We start from the raw sequence: 22,644 nt of genomic DNA, 5'->3' as shown, positions 1-22,644 counted from the left end.
GATAGGCAGGACTGGAATATTCTAATCGAACCGTTCGACATGCTGTCTTTTGGCTGTCGGCGGCCAAATATGAGATGATTGCTTTGCTATGAAGAATTATCATCGATCGGACAATTCGTATGAACGGGGTTTGGAGTGCGCGTGTGAAGCATGACTGTGTTTTGTGTCGGTATGTTCGCGTAGTACATTATGTACGCATGGATGTGAACGGGGAGGGGAATACAGATTGAAAATTCGTGTTCGTGTGGCTATATTTGTAATGAGTAATGGGTGGGGGTATACTTTTTGAAATGCAACAAGAGGGAAAAGAAAGTGGACAGGAAAAGTAAAAAAACAAACAAAACAAACTAATAAAAAAAAACTACACACTTAAAACAAAGCAACAACAAAAAAAACATACATATACACGAACGCGTCAATGTGAACTGTGATTGTAAAGCAATGAGCAAAAGCTATTTTTTATTATAAATATGTATCATCATACCAGAGTATTTTGTATTAATCTAATGGTGTAATATGAAGGATCCAAAACAATTGGTTTACGCATGCATGCACACACACACAGTCACGTAATCCAATACACACATACACAGTTCAGGCCACTAAGAATATATGCATTTGCTGCAAAAAAGTTTGATCCATGCTCAGCACGCAGCTGACAAGAAGAGATCATTCAATTTTGATCAGACAGTTCTGGAACTTCAAAATCAGAAATGATTTTTTTTTTTCTTGGCAAAAGAAGCATCACCACAACAGTCTAAACTCCCTCGGATTTATAAATTACATATTCAAAAAAAAACCCAAAAAATGGGTTGTTTGGTTGAAAATCAAAGCGCGATCAGCAAAAATTGCTGTGATCGCACGGAATGTAATTTATGTTTTCGACTCACAAAATGTGTCCGTATGTGGTACACTATGGGCCGTACTGTGCATGCATATATACATACATATATAAATATATATATTAATCCCGCAATCTGTGTCTATCAGGCTTACGGTTAGACGCGATAGAGTATTCTCTTTATCCCCTTTTTCGTCCAATAATACTGTAAGGAGTTTACGTATGTTTTAAATCTACCCATCGTATGTGTGTGTGTGTGTGAGAAGGTCAAAGGCAACATTAGCGATGACATAAATTCGGTCCTAAACTTGCTACACAAATGACTGTTGTTACTGTTGCACCACCAAGTACGTTACATGTGTCTGACTTGTTCAATGTGTGCAAAACAAAAAAACCACGTTTAGCACCGATGTCCCTTGGAAGGTTTATGTACATTTGGAACGGGGTTTACCTATCCTGCAGCAACTATCTTGGCCGCCGCGGAGAAGATGCATTGGACATTGGCGTTCGTTTTTTTTATTAGTTAAACCTTCGGATTCATCACAGCGCAGCGTAAGCATGGTGCGGACCCGTGTTCGTAGAGGGCAGTAAATACGCCATTTGTGCCGATGGAACAGATGTGGGATATAGAATCAAGTGCATAAAATGTTTACATTACACGGGGGTAAAACATGGAACAAGGAAAACCACAAAACCACGGACAACGAAACTAATATTAAACTTAGTACTGTAGTACGTTTCTTATCCATTTGACTCTAGCGCCCTGCTAAGAGGCCTGTTTCCGAGTGGTGTTGTTGATCCGCTGCCGGCATACGACAAAGCACACCAACACCAAGGGGTGGGTTAGCAAAAAGTTAAAATATAAACGAGCAGCGAACTCATGCTTACAAAAGGGGGGTTTGTATTAACGTAAGAATAGAAATGCAATAGTAAAGCAATGCCCCCGTTTAGCGGTGTATCAATGTATTTGTGGAGGAAAATAAAAAAAAAACACAATGTCAATAATATTAAACATAAAACCGAAAACAACTACGTCGAGAGATGTTTGCCTTTATTGATGACAATATAAAAAAATAAGAGAAAACTACAAAAAAAGTTATGCTTTCAAATAAAATAAAGCATAAAAAAAGGGATAAGAAAATAAAACATAGACTATAGAGAAAATAGAAATGAGACTACTCACACGACCTTGAAGTAATGATGAAATAAATAAACGAAAAAACTTAGCATTTGATTTCAACGTCCAACAAAACTAGAAGGCAGAAAAGATTCTATTCTATCCTTCAATTTTCTCTTGATACGGCCAGGTCGTTCTAACTGAGCAAAAAAAAATCCACTTAAACTCGTGAAATAATTCTGATCCAAAAACCTAACCAACGATTTCTCTTTAGAACCTAATAAATTTGTTAAGTATCGCATAGCGAGCGAATGATCGAACGAACAGAGCTATTTTAATTTAATAACATTCGAACAATTAGACGAAAGAAAAAGAAACATGAAAAATTATTAAAATAATAAAAAAACAAGGAATACCTTAATTTTTAAATTAAAAAATACGATCGAAATAGACATTTGTAACGACACATCCAAAATTAATTTCTTAAAGGTCTTTTGATACAAATTTTGTATGTAAAATTTGCTCGAACGCCATTCGAGTAGAAGAACAACCAAACTCTGAACCATTCGCGCTAATTTAGCCACAGCCAGAACCATCGTTCATAGATGGCGCTAACATTGCCAGAGAGATAAATTCCTCTTTAGGTTACTAGCGTCTCTGGCGGCTTGGCGAAAACTATGGCTGACGGAGTTGAAATCAGAAAGTGTTAAAAATATTGTTTTACTAAAACAAACAAAATTTCAACATTCAACACTTCACAATTGTATGTAATAATAAAGAAAATGCATTCAATATTTTCTTATTGAAAATGTTACAGTTAACATTCAGTTCAATTCGGTCTATCGATTGCGCATGATCTTTACTTCATTTTTTATTGACTTTTGAGAAGCCAACAGAAAAAAAACATTCCGCATGCTATATTATCCAAACTCTGACGCCATTACAATCGTCCACCCCATTCACTTCCACGCTGCGTGAAAAGAAGCTATCCGTTTTACGAAAGAGTAGAATGGTGTATCATTATCGAGCGAACAAGGGTCGAAATTCTATTACTGGCTGCCGCTCAACAAACCTCAAGGCTTCATGTACAACTGACACTGGCGTATTGTTTCTCACCCCAATGCCACAGCATGGAACCATCATGTGAACACGAAGCGAGTCAAGGGGATTATTAATATTCATACATTTCATCCCATTGAGGTTCCGATTGAATACGGCAAAATGTGATACGCATCGTTAGCACACACATTCAGCGCGATACACATAGCAAATGGCAATGTCGATGCTCTATGTACAAGCGAAACATGTCGCGCGGCTGGAAGCCACACTGGGGCGAGAGTGTTGAGTTTTTTTTTGTTTTCTTCTCCTTTCCGATAAATTGTAACACGATAACGAAACACGATGACGTGCAGAGTTTTACGTAAGGCAAGCACGGTTCCATGCAGGCTTACCACCATTTTGTGACAAATGTTACAAGCTGAAGGGAATCACATGGATTGTAGCACGATTGCGAGAACTTTAATGCTGATCTGCCTAACATTAGAACAAGAGGCAGCGTAGCCTTTTCTTTGAGTGCGATTTTTCCAACTTTCAGCAGTTGTTTGAACACATTTTAAAACATTGAACGTTTCAAGAAGCTAAGTGTTTGCAATGTAATCTTCGCCTTCGCCTTTAACCCTTGGATAAAATCATAACTAAGCGAAAAAACTAGAGAAATAAAAACTTAAGTAAACGAAAAAAATATATAGTAATTCTTAAGTAAAAGCATTGACAGATCATCGGAGAGAAATTTTTGTTCAATTAATCAATCTATAACGATTTACAAATTATAATCTTAAAATTTTCAATATGCTAGCGTACAATAAAAAAAATATCACTTACTTGTTCACAGTTTCACTTTTTCGTTTTTGTTTCTTCCTGTATTTACTGCTGTAATGAAAAAAAAAAGATACAATAGGATTAGTTTTTAATAATATCTTTTTCGTACGAGAAAGACAATTTCATACTCAGAAGCTTACAAGTATAAGTTCAATTCACAGGATAAAATGTTTGTTCGCACAAGCACACACTTAAAAATCGAAGAACAAACAAATAATCGTCCTTCTTCAACTCACAACTGTAACCACCAGACCCGGAAAGAAACTAATCCAAAATCCGCGCGATTGCTCATGGTACGGCGACCAAAATTACCCGATTTAAAGGATGTTAATTTTCCGGATTCTCGCGATCACCGATTTTTAGCGCGTTAACTTTTGATCGATCGAAGAGTTGCCCGTTGATCGCGTACGAAGGAAACAAACTGTGCAACCTGTAGGCTTTTCCTCTATTGATCGAGGCAACGCATACACCAACCCATTCACTCGTTGTACGCTGCCGGAACATTTCTCACTGTCCGGAAGCCAGCTTCGGAACAGCTGAACTGCCGAAAACCATCGGGTCGTTTTCCATTGCACCGGAATCAGGCTGCGAAAAATGAACCGGCAAACACAAACCACAACATAAACGATCACACGGTTGAAACACTTAAATCCTCACAGAACATTTGCAACTGCATCGAGGCCAGCTTCGCTAGATGAATCAAAATACACCGCACCAAGTACACCATGGCAAAGCGAAACACTATGCGTCCGATAACAATATAATTTGTGTTTGTACATTAGGCACGGGTCGCGAAAACACGTGAAAACGATTGTAAACATTTGTTGTTATGACATCCTGTCATTGCTGGGAGTATTTTTGCACAAGTACTGCGCTATGTGGTATAAACCGATACGCGATCATTTTCGAAACGTTTAAGTTGTCAGTGGTCGAACTGCAGGGGTGTCAAACTTATAAATAGAGGGACAAAATTACTAATCGTCGTTTTTTTGAAACATATCCATAATTACCGCCGGTAACTATTTCAACAGATTTTAAACCTGGAAAGAAGCTAATACGAAATCCGCGAAATTCTTTAATGTTTTATTCAGTACTTTACAAATGTACCAAAACACATTTGACCATTTGGATTTGTATAATCGTTCGAATCAAACGTAAAACCATTCCCTTCGCAAAGCAGACGCATGGCGACGCCATTCCCATCCGTACCATTCAACGTTGTCCATTAAGAAGTGCAGGTAACAAAGAAAAACAAACGAAAAACAAAAGATTCCTAGTCCAAATTGCTAACCAACTAAACGGTGCTTTACCCAAACATGGCATTGATTTTAAGCAATTTTAAACCGTACGCCAAACACAACAACAAAAAAACCTTTTTCCATCTACGCGCGTACAATTTTCCGTCCATTCCGTCAGTTCAGTCGGATGGCTTAAACAGTGGAGTGAGTGAGATAGAGCAAAACAAAACCACATTCTTCTCCATTACGCGAATCGCGCTAGGAAGGATGTGAAATGAACTTGAAAGGTAGCACTTGGATGACTCGACACGTTATACACCCATCGTCCCCGGAATGATCTCGATCCAATGATGGCAGGCAGAGGACCGATTGCACCCCGATCATTTAACTCACCCGAGGAAAAATGCTAGATGAAATCAGAATAATCTTCAGGACAAACGGACGCAACAGGAACAACAAAACAAAAACCAGGAACGGCCCATCTATTCCAGGGTGGGCCCCCGGGGGTGGTCTGCCGTGCGCCGAGGAGTGATATTTGTTTGAAACACTTTTTTTTTGCTCACCTCATCTATTCTTCGGCAGAACTCTCACATTACAGACGTTTTATTTTTCTCCCCGCTTTTTACCACGATTAACGGTTTCGTATGATTGCTGTTTGGCTTAATTGTAAAATTACGGAGTTATACGCTTATCGTTTTTGCTTGTTTGCTTTTTTTTCGTACTATCTTCTATGAGCAAAGATTCGAATGTGAAGTGTGTGGTATGGAGCCTATGAATGGATAATTCGAAAGAATTACCAAAATGGATGGGTCTACAGTTGGCATTTATGGGTAGTTGGTTTCTCTCTTTTTTTTCAAAACACACTCAGTTGTACAGACGAAAGGGCCTGGCTAGTCTATGATGAAGATTGTTTTAGCTAACCGATTTATTGTTGTTTGCTTCTTGAACCATTATCGAAAGCAATTGTGTAAATCTGATAAACGATGCCAATAGATGTGGCGTTAAATAATGCACATAATTCATTTAATATTTGTGAGTGCAACAGTTTCAATTGAAGTTCAAATCAAAGATAACAATTGACCAGTATATAAACCTTGAACAAATTCAAATAATTTGCAAGAATTTTAATGAGCCTTTAAACCTTCAAGTAGTAGGGTGTTGTGATATTCTTATTCTATTGCCATTAGCAATTTGAACTAATGCTCATTTACAAAATATGTTTAATTTAGCGGCCGCTTACCGTTAAATCCGCTACTGAGCATTTTTGACTTGTGTCTACTATCTGAGTTGTGACATTGTATACTAGGAAATCTCAAAACCCGTTGTTTATTTTTGTGTCACATATATACTGCTTGATAAAATAGTAAATATTAATATAATTAAAATTTCAAAAATAAAACTTTAAATAAAAAGTAAAAATTTAATTGTTTTTATGATAAAACGTGCAAATTTATGGATTAATGTTACGCCTCTGAAGATGTTGCTGCTATTCCAGTTTGGCATTTTATTTTTGAAATTGATGTCATCTGTCTTGTATTGTGAGTTGTAAAAAGTAAAAAAAAATATATGAAATAGTATTAAAATTAAAAAAAAAATTATGGGCTTCAAAGCTTTTAAGTAACCAGTCAAGAATCAAAAATTGTTTTTGATAACGCAATAAACGTTTGAAGAATTCATCATGTTTTACTTTGTTTTAATATACTAGCTTGTAGGCCAGGATTGTGGGGCCAGGACAAAGACAAAATCCACTTTCATAACTGGTTTAAAACAATAATCAATAGAATTTGTATGTTGGTGATGAGTCCAACCTCTTCTCCGCAAAATGGCTTGAGAAAAAGGATTTAATCATCAGGACAATTTAAATGTAATAATAAAATTCTTTGTTGGGGCGGCCTGTTGATGTACGTGATAAACGTTGCCGATCCACACGGCCGGGTTCAAATCCTATCTGGACCGTACCCTCGTAGCAAGGACTACCATCCAGCTACGAGATAAAAATAGATCCCGTAAGCCAGAAATGGCCGGCATGACCTCAGAGGTCGTTACGCCAAGAAGAAGAAGAAGAAGAAGAAGAAAAAGAAGAATAAAATTCATAATTTATGATGCTATCAGAACTATCAACTGTTTATGAAAAAATCGTTTATCTAGTTCACACTAAATCAATTTTTTCCCTACATGATAAGCTATCCGTAATTTCCAAGTATTTCTTAAATCATTAGGAAACCACTTGAATAAATGTTTGACTGATTTTTCTAACTTTTTAAAACTTTTTTTTTTTTTTTGAATGCCTCGTACCTAACTAAAACCATTTTATCATAATACAATGCCATCATGAATATTTTATCATCATAATTCTAACTAAAGATAACTAAAGGTGCATTGTGATTTGTAGTATTCTACAGTTAATATAAAATTCAGTTAATTTTTTTTTTTTTTTTGCTCGGTTAGAACGGCCTGGCCGTATCAAGACTTATTTTACCACGTAGCAGGATAGTCAGTCCATGGTACGGGGAGATGGTCCGGATGGGATTTGAACCCGGCCCCTGCCGTGTGGACGGGCGCCGTTTTTCACATGCACCACTGGGCCGCCCCATAAAATTCAGTTTAGTTAATATAAAAATGTTTGCACGTCCCTGCCGTGTGGACGGGCGCCGTTTTTCACATGCACCACTGGGCCGCCCCATAAAATTCAGTTTAGTTAATATAAAAATGTTTAAAACTGCTTAGTATCTTTCATTACAATGTTTTGCCACTAAAAATGCTATAAAAATAAAAATGAATACTTTGTATCAGCTTATGGCAAACTTGCCCTTAACAAAGAAGCTCCATCTGTGAATCATGCATGGGCACCAAACGTCTTCAAGAAAGCAATTTTCTTGACGACGAATAAGTGATGCGAAACAAATACTACACACTACGGTCCTTCTACCGTACAAACACACAAACATACACACATAAACTTCAAGCCAAAGTTATCAAACAGTTGGTTTGATGGGCCACCCATCCATGTACACGCTTCTCTTGCCGATCCACAAACCGATAGGCACAATGCATTCAAATGCTCAAATTGAATGTTTTGACAGACAAGTCGTCCGTTTTACTGACGAATTAAATTCTCCTTCACGGCATCCTTCCTGCGCTTCCCCTGCGCTTTTCCCTGCTATGTCCAAGCACGCCCCACAATCCATGCAGGCTGACTGAAGGCGCGTAGGATCGCCTTTTAACATTTGCAGGCAGTCAGCTAAATTACATCTCATGAAACATTTTCATCACCATCCAAAACCACTACCATCCACTTGACGGTGCCCGTTCTTCCATGTTGCCCGATTCTTAGCGGAGTGAAAGAAAGAAACAAAAACGGCGGAAAAACCAACAACCGGTTCCAGTGTTGATGAGCACCAGATTAATGCAGCCCAGACACTGGGACAGACAGCTGGCCGTAGAAGAAGGTGCGGACGCTTCTCAATGCCACAGCAAAAACACGAGCCACTTAACACGAGTTCACCGTGCCGCAGTCATCCTCCCGTCCTGCATGTCTTCATCCTGCTGGTTGTGTCCACTCGAAACGCCTCGGATAACCACCTACACACTTACCGACTCCCCCTTAGCCTCCCGGACCTGCCGACACGGTCCAGAGGATCCTGGACTTCGTTCGTTCAAACTCCGGATGCTCCGGGTGGTGAGCGCTTGTTTAAAGTGTTTAATTCTACGGCCATCGTCATCGGACATGACACAGCACAAGCACAGCACCCGAGCTGACGTTACGTACGGGAGGTGAGTTGAAGAATGAGATGACCGGAAAACTGTCGGCTACCTCAATATTCAACACCCTTCAGAAACCCCGACCTCACCCTGCCACGTTTACCTTCGCTTCAAGCTCTATTTAACGCTAACCAGGCGCCGGACAACCAGTTGGACAATTTCGGAGTTGGTGTCGATTGGCACTGTTGTCTGGAAGGCACATCGTATCGGAGACAAATAACATAAATAATAATAGGAATAATAACAATGGTCATGGTCAGTAGAGCTAATAGAGAAAACACACGCACTAACCATACGGATGAAGCGTGTTAAAGAAAGGAAAAAAAAGAAAAACGAAACAGTTGAAGTGAAAGAGGTGAAAGAAGGATGTGAAAATGAAAAAAAAATAACAGAAACGAAACAACGAAATGGACTGTAAACAAAGGCAGAACACAATAGTAAATGGAAACCGAGTGAAGTGGAGGAAGCTGAAACTGAAAGTGCACGTGCACGTTGATCCGTATTCTAAGAAAAATGATTTTATCGCTGCCTGATGCCAATTAAGTTGTTATAAAGGTGAATAATTTCGATTTTTTATAGCTTGTGCTGTGTGTCTTTTTTGTTTGTTTGCATGTTATGTTTTAGTAATGCTTGTAACTTTTGTTTTGTTTTGTTTCAAGTTTGTGCTTTGTTGGATCTATTTTAATTTTTTAATTTAAAATTGTTGAATAGTTTTATGTTTGCTTTCCACTATCGTTGTTTTTTTTTTCTTTTCTTCCTTGTGTAATTTGGTTTTGATCATATTATATACAATTGTTTGTTAGTTATTTGTATGTTTTTGAACAGTTTTGTATTTTTCTTTAGTTATTTGTATTGTTATATGCTTTTTTAATTCATATTATAACCCTTATGTAAAATTAAAGTATTTATTAAACACAAATATCTTAATACAACAAATTATACAGTTTACTATGCAAATGCAAGAGACTCAGGTTATTGCTTTCTACACTTTCTCCCGAAAGAAAAAAAAAACCATTTACTGTATATATCTATCAAGCAAACTAATTAACGCGTTAAGAAAAAGAAACCAGATATTGATCTTTTATTTCGTTTTATGCTCGGTGTGTATGCAAATAAATTTCCGAACCACCACTTTAGCGCTTAGTGCATATAGAAATACGATCAGCAGCACTGATCGATGGCTCGTCCGCTTCCGAATGGGGTGGTTTCGCTTCGGGGGTGGTTTTTTGGTGGGGGTTTTTGGTAAAGAAAAGGCAAGCGTGGCCGTAGCGAATTTATGCACCGTCATTGTTGTTAACGAGGTCAATTATAGTTGATAATAAATTGGTTCTTCGTGCGAAACAGAAAATTATACGTTTGCACATTTGCAGCCACCGTCAAGCATCCAGCGTCCATTCGTCCATGTTCAGCGGCTGTTGCATATCTACGTGTGTGTAGCTGTGAAGGGGCCGTTGGATGCGAGGGGCAATACACCAGCGGTAGAGTAATTGGTGAACGAGCGAAATGATGGCTAGAGAAATGTTGGAAAAATTGCTCCAACACTGAATGGGTCCAAACGATTGGGAATCTACTCACGTTGGCAGGCTCGGTTCCGTTCTGGCTGCTCATTGCACCAATGTCCGTCCGGCTTTGCCACCACCAAAAACGGCCCAGCTCTAACGAATGATGACCGATCTAAAACATTGCGCACTGCGACCGAGTATGTCGCTTATTTGACAGTTGGCCGTTTGCTTCCGATTCCGTTTCGGTTCCGGTTTCGGGTTTTCTGGCTGCCAATTGCGAATTTAGTATAGAGGCACAGTCAGGCACGGAAAGTGTCAAAAATTATAGTCAAGTACCTGCCAATCATATTGGTTGGTGCTGGTGCTGATGCTGGTACCATCGGAATTGACCGTTTGATATGAATACGGGCTGATTAACGCCAGTGGGTAATGTTTGATCAACTGGTGTATGAAACAGGTAAATTGGGAGGTTTTTAGTTTATTTAATAGTGTTACGGCACAGCAAGCACACGATGCAACTTGAATAAATATTATTTGTTTGATAATATCATTGCCTGTACTTCTTTGCACTTGTTACAAAAAGATTGTGGATTAATGATTAAACTAAACCCATTAGTCATTATCATTCATTGAAAAGAACCTATTCTTGTTTTGTTGCAGAACAACTTCTCTGAGAGGAGGTCTGCCTTACTGGCTTTTCCTTGACCTCATTTACTCGTAACAGGATAGTCAGTCCTATTGACGGTGGTACCGTATATATGTTATTCGATGCCCGGTTCTGTCTTATCAACATTAGTCCCGGTCAAGGGACCCAACATTATTTTTTTTATACTGGAACAAATTAAAAAATTGAAAATGGTGATCTTTTTCTTCCTTTTCTCCAATATCTAAAGACATTAACAATTCATTACTGGTTTAGTTGATTATTACATATCCGTGCTTTTGGTACACTTTCTACTCAAAAACGTCCCAGATGAGACTTTATACAAATTCTTTTCTGTTAAGCTCAGTGAAGCTATCTCTAACTCATCGATCCTTAGCTCATGAGTGCATAAAACAATCTACTCAACATCCTCAAAAGTTCGCTCGAATTGACCCGTTTTGATTATACAAGTGCAATGATATCCACGAATGCATGACGTCCATTTTTAAATTATTTATCATCATGAAACGAAAACATCCAATTTAAAAACAAATTAGCAATATGAGTTGTTCTGCTCTCTGATGATGAATTACCTATTGGTGACACCATTTTCAGGTTTTTCAAATAGTATAAAATATTGTTGGACAGAATTTCGATATAGCATTGCTCAACTGTAGGCCAGTTTCACAGTCATGAATACTGAATACTTCATAGTCTCAGTTCTCTGTAGATTTTATTTGAAACTCTATTAGAGATCTCAAATTTAGAGATTTCAAAATCACTTTAATATTATAACCAACCAACCTATTGAAGATAATTTTGTGTAAATATTCATGGCGTCAAATGAGAATACAAAAAAAGAAAAAGAAAATTGATTTCCATTTCTTCTTGCGTTTGTTGAGTTTTTTTCCCTACAAGACTTAATGAATACCTTAACTGCTTAAGGTCCTTAAATGCCTAAACAATTTATGTACTAAATACTGAGTACTTAAGTACTAAGTACTAATCGGAATACATCACATGAAAATAATAAGTGTTCCAATAAATTCTAGAAGAAAGTTCAAATTAATATCTTTATTAAAATAAGTTACTTGACGCTTGAAACTAAAACTTTAAGCATTTTTTTCGCTAGGATTTTGTGGATTCTAGTGTCATTTAAAACATTTATATACCTATTTCAGATTCATGTTTGATAAATTTATTTGCTTAATATACTAAAACCTAAGTATTCCAACCAAGTCTTCATATAAACTTATCGATGCAACATTTAAAAAAATTTTTTTTCAAATACAACAGAACAAAGCGTTTGGTGACAACATCGCATTTTTTCCGCCTTAACACAACGTCGATCCACAGAATTCAATTTCCTCCAGCCGCCAGCACGGTTCCTTTGCTGCGGAAAGTAACAACAGCAACCAAAAAAAAAAAACCCAAGCATGTTGTCTCATAGCGTGGCAAGAATTGAATTCCCCACGAATAACACACTGCAGGCTCTTACAATATCAATATTCTGCACCAGGCGTCCGCGTTCACGCTTTTGTTGTTGACTTCATTCTGCTCTCCCTATCGGCAACACATCGAGGGGTTGCGCGCACTTTAGTTAACGCAATAGGGCGTACACCGTAAAAAAATGGCGTCCGATACGAATCGTTTGCACCGTGGTAGTATTATACATTCCCCTTATCCAACCAACCTTTCGATGTTGAGTTCCGATTTCTAGCGCTTTTGTAACGGCAAGCTAAAAGCGGTTACAGTTTCCCTATGTTGCTTTATGATATTTTTGTTGGCTCAATATTCAGTTTCTTTAAGTATCTTTTTGTTAAAAATTATACTATTTTTTTTAATTTTTTCATCTCTTTTCAAAATATTACTTTCCAAATAAACCTCCAAACCTTTCCAGCTGGCGAGAAATATAAATAAATAATTTACATTTCATAAATATAATAAACCTCCAACTCCAACACTTGATGAAGAATCTGTTTGATAAGTTTTGTCTACAAAACCCAACACGAAAATCGCCTAGATTTTTATTTTAATCTTGGCCTCAGCTCAAATAAAAAAATCCAAATCAACAAAAAGAAAGAACCGATATTCAATATGGCTAAAGTGACAACGATGCTGACACCAATGAAAGCGGATACAAATTGAAAATGTATTTTTAATCTAGCAACAACCTTCCCTTTGACGGTGGAAGGATCTTCCCTTTTCTTTCCCATTTTTTGTTATATTATTTATTTTCGTTCATTGTTGCCGTCGCTTTAGCGACGCGAATAAAGCATTAATATCAATCCCGGTCACATCTTTCCCATTTTTTCCGTTTGCAACTGATGAGAGGGGCCAAGGGATGGCAAACGCATGCAAGCAGCGAAAAGTGTCTGTTTTGCTAGCGTTATCGTTTTTATTCGTTAGAAGAAAGCCGAACAAAAAAAAAAGATACTTTCCCATCCGTGGGAGGATATTTTATTTAAAAATGAAACCAGACGTGATTTGAGTTTGCTTTCGTTTTTAACACAATGGTTAAGTGAAGCGATGTTGTTTTGTGTTTTTCAATTCCACAATTCTGTATCTAAAATTGCACAAGGAGAAATGCAAATTGATAATGATGAGGTTTTAAAAATGTTAATATAAATGTAGATTTTTCCATAAAATTTACACTGCTGATATGATAGCATACAAAAATGTTTAAACCTTCAACAGACACTCTTGCTATACCACGCCTTTCTTGTCAATTTGCTGTTCAGCTGCTTCATCCACCCTCTTAAAGTATATCACAAAAAAAAGAAATAAACCGAAGTGATGTGAATACATATTTTATTCATCGCACGGAAACACTTTATCGCACTTGAGCCACCACGATACACGATATTGACCCACGAGCCCAACCAGCCCTCCCGGAGTTGGATCGCAATCACTTTGCTGTGGCACTTTACGATGGGGCTTCGACCATGTTCAACCAACAACCGTGGGCTACCGTTGAAAGGGCACCCTGTACCCTATACTCGAACGTTGATCCTTGATAGGACAATCGATTCCCCATTTCGGATTGGATGGCAATCACCGTTTGGCCACTGGGGAGCCACTTTGTGAGTCTATCGAGTCGCCCCGATTCGCCAACATGCCAACGCACTACTATCTTTCGCTGTGTATCTCTTTCCGGGAGGGGGTTGTCATCCGAGGAGTCATCCGTCTCGGATGGACCTTCCATTGCGGATGCTTTCATGTCACGATCACGCTTGCATGGAGCGCATGCATGGATACGGTTGAAGTAGAATACTAATGAAGGACGTAGCCGTTTTTGCTTCAGGAACGTGGAAGCCGATTTTCGCGATAGTTGATTGATTGATTGACGTAATATCGAAACTGGAGAGCTACATTGTATGGCTTGGATGAGTGAAGGACAGTGCTGCCAAAGGCTTTCTTGTGGCAGCAAACCGAAAGCTTGGTTTGTAAAAGTAACTAATGCACAATATTTGACGTTTAAAAATAACAAAAACGTATGAAATTGACACAAATTTTGTGAAAAGTTATGTGAAAACTCAATTCAATATCAGGAACTATTAAATCTAAAATTTTAGGTTAAAATTTATTTTTTTCAAGGGCACAACAGCACAACAAACAAAAGTGAAACTTCTGTAAAATCATGTAAAGTTCAGAAGATCAGATGATCACTTAAAAATTCCCAAGCTGACAAAATCTGAGAACATTATTTGTGATATATTCACCTTGATATTTAATACTACAGTGGAGCGCCGATTATCCGGGTACCTGTTATCCAGCTGTCCTATTATCCGTGCAGCTCGAAAATGACAGTTCCGAAGGTGAATTAACATATTAAATGCAAAACCGATGATGGCAAGAAATAGAAACTTCATTAGGGAATGATATAATTTGCTTAAATTCGAAAAAAGAACAAATTTATTTTGTAAACTGTAAAAAAGAAAATAAACATCATGCTCTATAAAAAAACTCTACCCATCTACCCATCAAGCCTACTCACTAAACACTAATATTTATCAATAAAAAGAATTGTGCCTATCATCCGCGATATTCGCTTATACGGCAAGGGCTGAGTCCCGATGAGCACGGGTAATCGGCGTTCCATTTTATTTCTGTTGGTTGTTTCCACTGTTTTCGAGTTCCAGTGTTGCAAGCTTCGCAAATGTTTAAATAGAGCATGCTTTAAATAGAATTTATTTGGATTTATAAAAGTTCCAGAAAGTCATAAGGATCCCAACTCTCTTAAGACACATTCCAGTTCAACTTGAAAAGAATCCAGAAATGGGTTTGATAGTGCCACTTGGACTCGAAAAACTCTGTAACTGAAGCAAATTTATTATTTCAAGCATGTAATTAACCAAATCTTTCAGCTATTTGTAGCATGTGTAGCGGAAAGGTAAGAAAAGGTTCTTAAACTATTCAATACACGAGAATAATAGCAAAATTTGAATAGCACTTAGTGATTGAATAATAAACGAAAAAACACATTAACTTAAACATGATTTCATCTTAAGTAGAATATTTTTTATTAGAGATTTTCTTAAAAAAAATACTCAAAATCACAAATTCTCAAAACATTTTTACTTTACCTTTAAAATAATTTAGACAATAAGGACCTTTTCTACATTTCAAACAACTTCAACTTCACGAGTTTCAACACCATTTCATGAGTCCACAACCGAATCACGTTTCAAATTTCGCACCGAACATTATCTCATTATTCGGATGTTTTCACGGGGAACGTAAGGACATTAGGCGTTAATTTGTAGGCCTACCCAAAAGAAGTCACCATTCTACCATGCAACCGAGCACCTTGAACCACAGAAAAAACACCTTTTTACGAATTACTATGTACCTTAATTCAATCACACAAATTGCCCTCGGCTTTCGAAAGGTAGTGAAAGAAATGAAAGCTTCCATACGCACAATGCGCACGCTGTAACATGATTATATCAGTACGGGCTGACAGAGCAAAAAAAAAAGGCAAATGGTTTTCAAAAGTGTGAAATTTTGTTCTATCACTAGAACTGCCTCAGGGCTTTACGGGGAACCGCATACATTTGCGGTTCGGCTGTCACAATGAGAAGCAGAGTAGGGAATAAAGGACGTGTTATTTCTTTTTTTTGTGTTGTTAAGAAAATGTGTACATTGTTGGTTTCGGTAGCAGAGTGGAACGTTTCTGTTTTCATATTTTAGAGTGTCGATTCACACGTTCAGGTGCCAGCATTGTGGCAACGTTCCTTTTCTTAACGTTTGTTCTCCCTGGACTGCCACACTATTATGAGACTGTGGGTGCAAAAATGAACGATAAGATACTACCGTGCAGGATTATCCCGTAAAGAAGCAGATTGAGTTGATAAACGAAGCGTGAACGGCAAAAGCACGCCTATAGACCAAGTCTTTTGTTGTTTCCTTGTGAGGTCTACTTCAGGACACAGTGACAAACGAGAGTCGTTTCTTGAGCGGAATAAAAGCTCCTTTAGTTTGTAATGGTGTTGGTTCGATTCCGGGTATTAGAGATGAAAAAAGCCACCGTTGACCATTTGCTTCGTACTTCAGGCCCGGTTTCGAATCACGTTTCATGCTGGGAAGTGTTTCTTCGAATCAATTCAATCTACTCACACACACACACGGGCGGTGCCAGAACGCACACTCTGGACGTAACTTTGACCGTTATCGAACAATGCCTTTTCTACGTTCTCAATATTTGAATGAGGGCACTCTGACTTCATTTTGTAAATGGAAACCATTTCCGACCGAAGAAAATAAAGAACGCATGAACGCAATATCCAACGCATCGGCATACAAAGTCAGGATGTTTCCTACCATTTGTACCATAATCGTATCACAACTTGACAATCCAAATGGTGAGGGGTGCTACATGGGCATCTGAACTGGCAGGACGAAAATATCGATGGCAGCACCAACAGTGTGATAGCGAGTGGGCTGCGATAGAAAGTGGGCCCCGTTGTAGGGACATATTTCGTCCTGGCATTATCCATTCGAGCTCGAGTCCGATCGCTTTATTTAACCCTGACCGCCACCCTCCGACCCTATTTCACTCTGACAGCAACAGCACCAGCAAGTCTCTTACGATAAGCGAACCCATAAGCATCGGTAGACTGATTTCGGTGTATGAATTCGGTAATTCAATTTATGGACCAACAAAAGCCTGAATCCCTGCCCGGATTGAATGCCATGGATGTACGAGAAGGAGGAACTAAACTGTGGATGAGGCCCTGGTGATATCGGGCGGGGCATGTTGCGCAGAAACGACTTGGATAATTGACATTCGTTTTCCGGTAGCGTTTCCTATTACATAAATTTGATCCATTTTCTTTCGCAGTTCCCTGGGACGTGGTGATGACGCCACGAAGATTGATGATGGTTTCGACCAGGAAACGGCAGAGGGCTTCCCCGATTTTGTCCCTTTGCATTTGTGAGGGTTGATAATCGTTACGCAGACTTTGGTAACGCGTTTTCCTTTTCTTTTTTTTTTTGGTTGAGTCGTGACATAACCCCGACACTGAACGATGTGGACCGATGGGATGGCGGCCAGGATACGGATGGAAATGGTTTCCTGCCGGGAGCGTGTGATGGTGGTGCTACTTGTGTACCGATTCACCGATAATGTCCTCCAGGCGCCATGGTGCGGGAAATGGTGGGCAAAAGCAACACATACATACGTATCCTTTATGTCCCGTGTTCCATGCGATGGGAATCGTTATGGTTTAGATAACGAAATTATCCGTCGCAATCGTACGAGCGTTCGTTTTTATGTTCGATCAACGCCCCGAGAACGGTGGCGAAAATTCCCCGCGGGACAGTTTAATAGTGGCAAGAGTGTGCCGCGTTTTTTGGCACTAAGGGTTCGTTAAGCATCTAGTATAATTAGACTATTTTTTGACACGCCAGTAACGGCTTTTAAGTTGCGTTGGTATGGGGGGAAGTTGGAATGATATTTCACTATCGCATGACACATGTTTTGGGCAGGAAGCGGAACTCCTTCATCGATTGCTATTTTAAAACACTTCCTGACTGGAACAACGAGTAATAGTAACATTTGTTGCTAATTTATAAATTATATGACGGAATATTTCTTTAATAGAATTATTTCTTCTCAATTTTTCGATAAGATTGTCGTTCGATGTTGAGGCTAATAGCTCCACATATTATTTAATGCTCAAGAGGACACAATTTAGTCACACTTTTAGGTAACTTTTTGATTTTCAAAATTCTTCTTTAGAATAGAAATTAAACTTTCCTTTTTCAACTTTTTATGTTTCTACACTGATAACGTGATGATGTTTCTTTACTTTTACTTTATGTAGAAAATAAACTTTACTTTTTCAACTTTTTATGTTTATTTACTGATACATCAACAATAACGAAGATGGCGTTGTTTGTATTGCTATTTTACAAAGTTTCTAATTTTTTTGTTAAATTGTTTCCAATATGTTTTTAGTCACATCCTTTATATCAAGGTTTATTATATATTTCGAGTACTTAGAATAAATCCTTTTTACTGTAGTTGAGGAAATAATAAAAATAAATTTTACTGTAGTTGAGGAAATAAATAAAATAAATGACATGTATAGAATCACTTATTTCTATAATTAAAGATAAGCCTTTGTATTAAAGGAAAGTTATAATTATAGCAACGCCTGAACAAAAACAACTGGTGAAATTCCAAATAAATCTTCTTCAGAAATAAAATAAAATGAATGATGAATTTTCTCCATATGGTCAGAAATTTAAGAAATTTAGAAATTTAGAAGTTTAGAAATTTAAAAATAACCACAAAGTCTTTGTCATTATAGACAACATATTTAAAAATATTAGTGTTTCTGTGATATTCTATGTTCTATAAATTTTATAGTAACTACTTCATTATTAATAATTTCATTCAATGTTAAGTTAGTATTAACAAAGGGTATTTTAACTAAGTGTAAATTTTCTTCAAAACTACCAAAAAAAAGTTGCATGAAAGTGTTACTTTTGCCATAAAATCTTCCTCCTGCACTAAAACACGCTCACGAGCGGAGTTTACATTTTAACATCACGGCAACCATAACGTAATATCCGATCGTTTGCTTCTGTACCAAACACCAAACGTATGGATTCCTTTCCGAGTAAGAAAAACGAAAACTTTGTCACTACTGTTTGACTTCTAGGGAAAAAACGGAAAGGCTTCTGACGTTTTAATTTAGCCCGACTGCACGACTCTGGAGGACTCTCGTATATGTCCTTACAAACACCGTATGGCTGAAGGAGCGATAGTAGGGTCCTTGAACATGTCTGCCATACGGACGAGTGGCTTAACGCGCTGGGTGGAAATAAGATGGATGCCACCAAGGGAACAGTGGTGCGGGAATTTGGTGAAGCTACTTCAGAACGATATGGATGCTCAATTACTGGCGGCCCGACGGACGAGTGAAGTTTCTAGCTATACTGTTGACTTGCACTTGACTTTTCTTGATTATTTGGATTAATTATCTTTCTACGTTTTACAAGAAAAAAAGTTGATGTAATGTGAATGCAATAAAGTATAGTATAATTAATATCAGTCCTAGTATAAATATACTTATATTCCCTTAATTATTCATATTCAACAAATAGAGCAGAAATTGATAAAAAGGACACACAAGAAAGAATCATACAAGACAAATTTTTAGACAAAAAAGTTAATAACCACATTTTTTTGTGTTTTAAAACAGTTCTTTAAAACAAATCTTGAAAGATCCCCTAATAAGCACTGAAACTACCTCATTGTTATATTTAAACTTACAGTTCAAAAGAATCCTCAAATCGGGTTCAAAATTAGTTCCAGTAAGCTCTTCAGCTTTGGCTTAATTTAACTAATAATTTCTTATCGTAATGGTACCGTCTGCATCCCGCGGGACTTACGAAAGAAGACGATAATTAGAGCCACGATTGGGACGATGAAGTGCCATCGTTGGCTTTCGCGTAACGATCAGCTCGTGACGGTGATGCTACAGCTGAAGTGACACTAAATCAATCATTTTTAATTGTCGTTAAGACACACGCTGAGATGCTCTTCATCTCGGTTTTGCTGCCATGCTAACGAGCCGTTAATTTACGTGAGAACGTGCAAAAGAAATGGTTGCAATTTTTTATTTTTCTTTCAAGGAAAAATTCAACATGTTTTGTTCTACAACATCAAATGAGAGCAAAAACTGTTACTGCGCAAAAATGATCACAATTTCAACACTATTTTTGATGCACAAGAAAAAACTTAAACAATGAACGTATGGGTTGGTTCGGTTTCCTATACAACAGTATCAAATTGTCAATATCATATTACAATATTACAATACCATGTGTCAATATTACAACTGATAGCTAGGTGTGAAGGTCATACTGCGGAAGCGAGAAAAAACGACGGCCATTACAGTCCGACATGGTGATACTACGAAAAAAAATGGTGAGAAAATAAGACAGGAAAATCCAGAGCGAACGAAAATGGCGACATGATGATAAATGGGCGGGACTTAACATAACAAAGCAACAATTCTGAGAACGTGAAGTAGTACCAAAGTTAGCCAGCAGAGCGCGCGCACCTTCGCAGAGAGAATGCGATGTTAAATATTGTTGCAGATGGCGCTCAATGAATGTGAAAGAGTTTGTAGTTAATGTTCTTCAGGAATTCTTGTTTTTTTAATGTTAAATTGTTATTAAATATACGTAACTTTGTTATTCGATAATTTTTTCATTTTTGCTGTTGGTAATGATGGAAATACGAATTGATAAGTAGGAATAAAATAAAGATACTAGGAATGAAACGATGAATATTGGGGATCCTTCTCCTAAAATTCAGCTTCTCAACTAGATAAATATTACTCAGCTTCGCGGTTATCACTCACTTTGGCACAAGGCTGGAAAGTTTTGAAAAATGACGAATAAATGTGAAGCCATCTGTGTAGCATATTGACTACACGACAATATTTATTCAGCAATAATTGGACTTCTTGTACGTCCTCAGGCTTTTTAGGCAGCATTCTATGTTCATCGAAGATCGCCATGGCCACAATTGCCCGATTAATGCTGATACATGGTTAAAAGGAGTCTACTGAGCAGTTTATTTGAAATAATTTTTATATTCAAGAACTTTTCGATTCTGTCAATTTGGAATTTACATGCTACTTGTTATACTCTATACGTTTGTTTGAAAGTTATTTAGTTATTTTTATCTCATTTCAAAATATATCTTATTCTTCAATTTTCACTTTCAGTCGTAGTCATTTAATGAATATTTGTGCTGTTTAAAACAATGATAATAAAAAAGCATTTTTATCTAGATCAGACATGTTATCAGATTGTCCGTTGCAGGATGTTTTTTTAAACATATTCTAACATAGCGAAAATTATAGTGGGGTGGTGCATGTGATAAACGGCGCCAGTCCACACGGCCGGACCGGGTTCAAATCCCATCCGGACCGTTCCCCCGTAGCAAGGACTGACTATCCGGCTACGTGGTATAATAAGTCTAGTAAGCCAGAAATGGCCGGCGTGACCTGTAAGGTCGTTAAGCCAAGAAGAAGAATATAGCGAAAAGAGAAAAAACGGAATGCAGCTAGAGCTTTTTTTCTTTATAATTCAAACTCTTGTGTTACTTAAATTAGTTATCAAAAAATTTCCCAACATACAAACATGAAACACGTCTAGGAACGAAATTATTAACGAGTATTTCATAACATCAAAGAAGTATATAAAAATAAGCAATAAAGTAGCAAACAACAGTTGAGCAACAACAATCAATGCTATATTTTCCCCAAAAGAAAAGCGATCGGGAAATTGTCTACAAACAATGGTATTATGATTTGTTCAAATAAAAGCCTTTGAATGTATCGAATCGAGACTACTGACTTTGTCTGTTTGGAAAAGCCCTTAGTCACAATGATTGACATGTGTACGTAGTACGATCATTAGGTAACATAAACAACACCTGTCCCTCCATAGAAGAAAGTACCAACCAAACTGTCCTACAAATAAACTAGGGGGCAGGTGAAGCTAGATCTAAACAATCTAGTACAAAGCACATCCACAATGGTCTGAACTTCCCACCGATTCAAATATCATTCAGCGGAAGTTAAATTCCTCTAGCAAAGACATGATCGCCCAGCAAACGATCGCGGAAAGGATGTGTTTGCGCGGTACATTTTGACTGCCCAATTCGTCATGGAATTTGTGAGCAGAAAGGCGTAGCTAATCGAATGAACCGATTGTGTTGTTCCGTAAAAGATGAGCTAGATCAAGCCCAAACCATCATATCCGAACTAATTGCTTCAGCTGCACTAGCTTGTACCGAGATGTGATCGTGATGTGAAGAAAGCAATGAGAAAAATGTTTCACACATCGGTTCACTTAAAACAATCCTGCTAATGCGACAGTTCTCCCAGCTCTCTCTACCAAACCTTAATTATGGTGCAGCTCGTGCAGCACACTAAATGTTGGTGCAAAAGTGGCGACATAAAAGAAACGACCGCACAACACCGTAAAACATTAATAGAGAGAAGCAACAAAACCAAGCAGCTAAAGAAGGTTTTTTTGTGCAGGAAACAGGTTGTATGATACAATTTCTTTTTTTTGTTTCGTGTAGGCGCAATGCAGCTCCTGTTCAGCTACCAGCCCCCGGACCGTTTGAC

The sequence above is a fragment of the Anopheles funestus genome, chromosome 2RL (genome assembly GCF_943734845.2).
Source record: "Anopheles funestus chromosome 2RL, idAnoFuneDA-416_04, whole genome shotgun sequence".
Taxonomy (NCBI): domain Eukaryota; kingdom Metazoa; phylum Arthropoda; class Insecta; order Diptera; family Culicidae; genus Anopheles; species Anopheles funestus.
The sequence above is the reverse complement of the archived record's forward strand: the minus strand, read 5'-3'. Positions refer to the sequence as shown.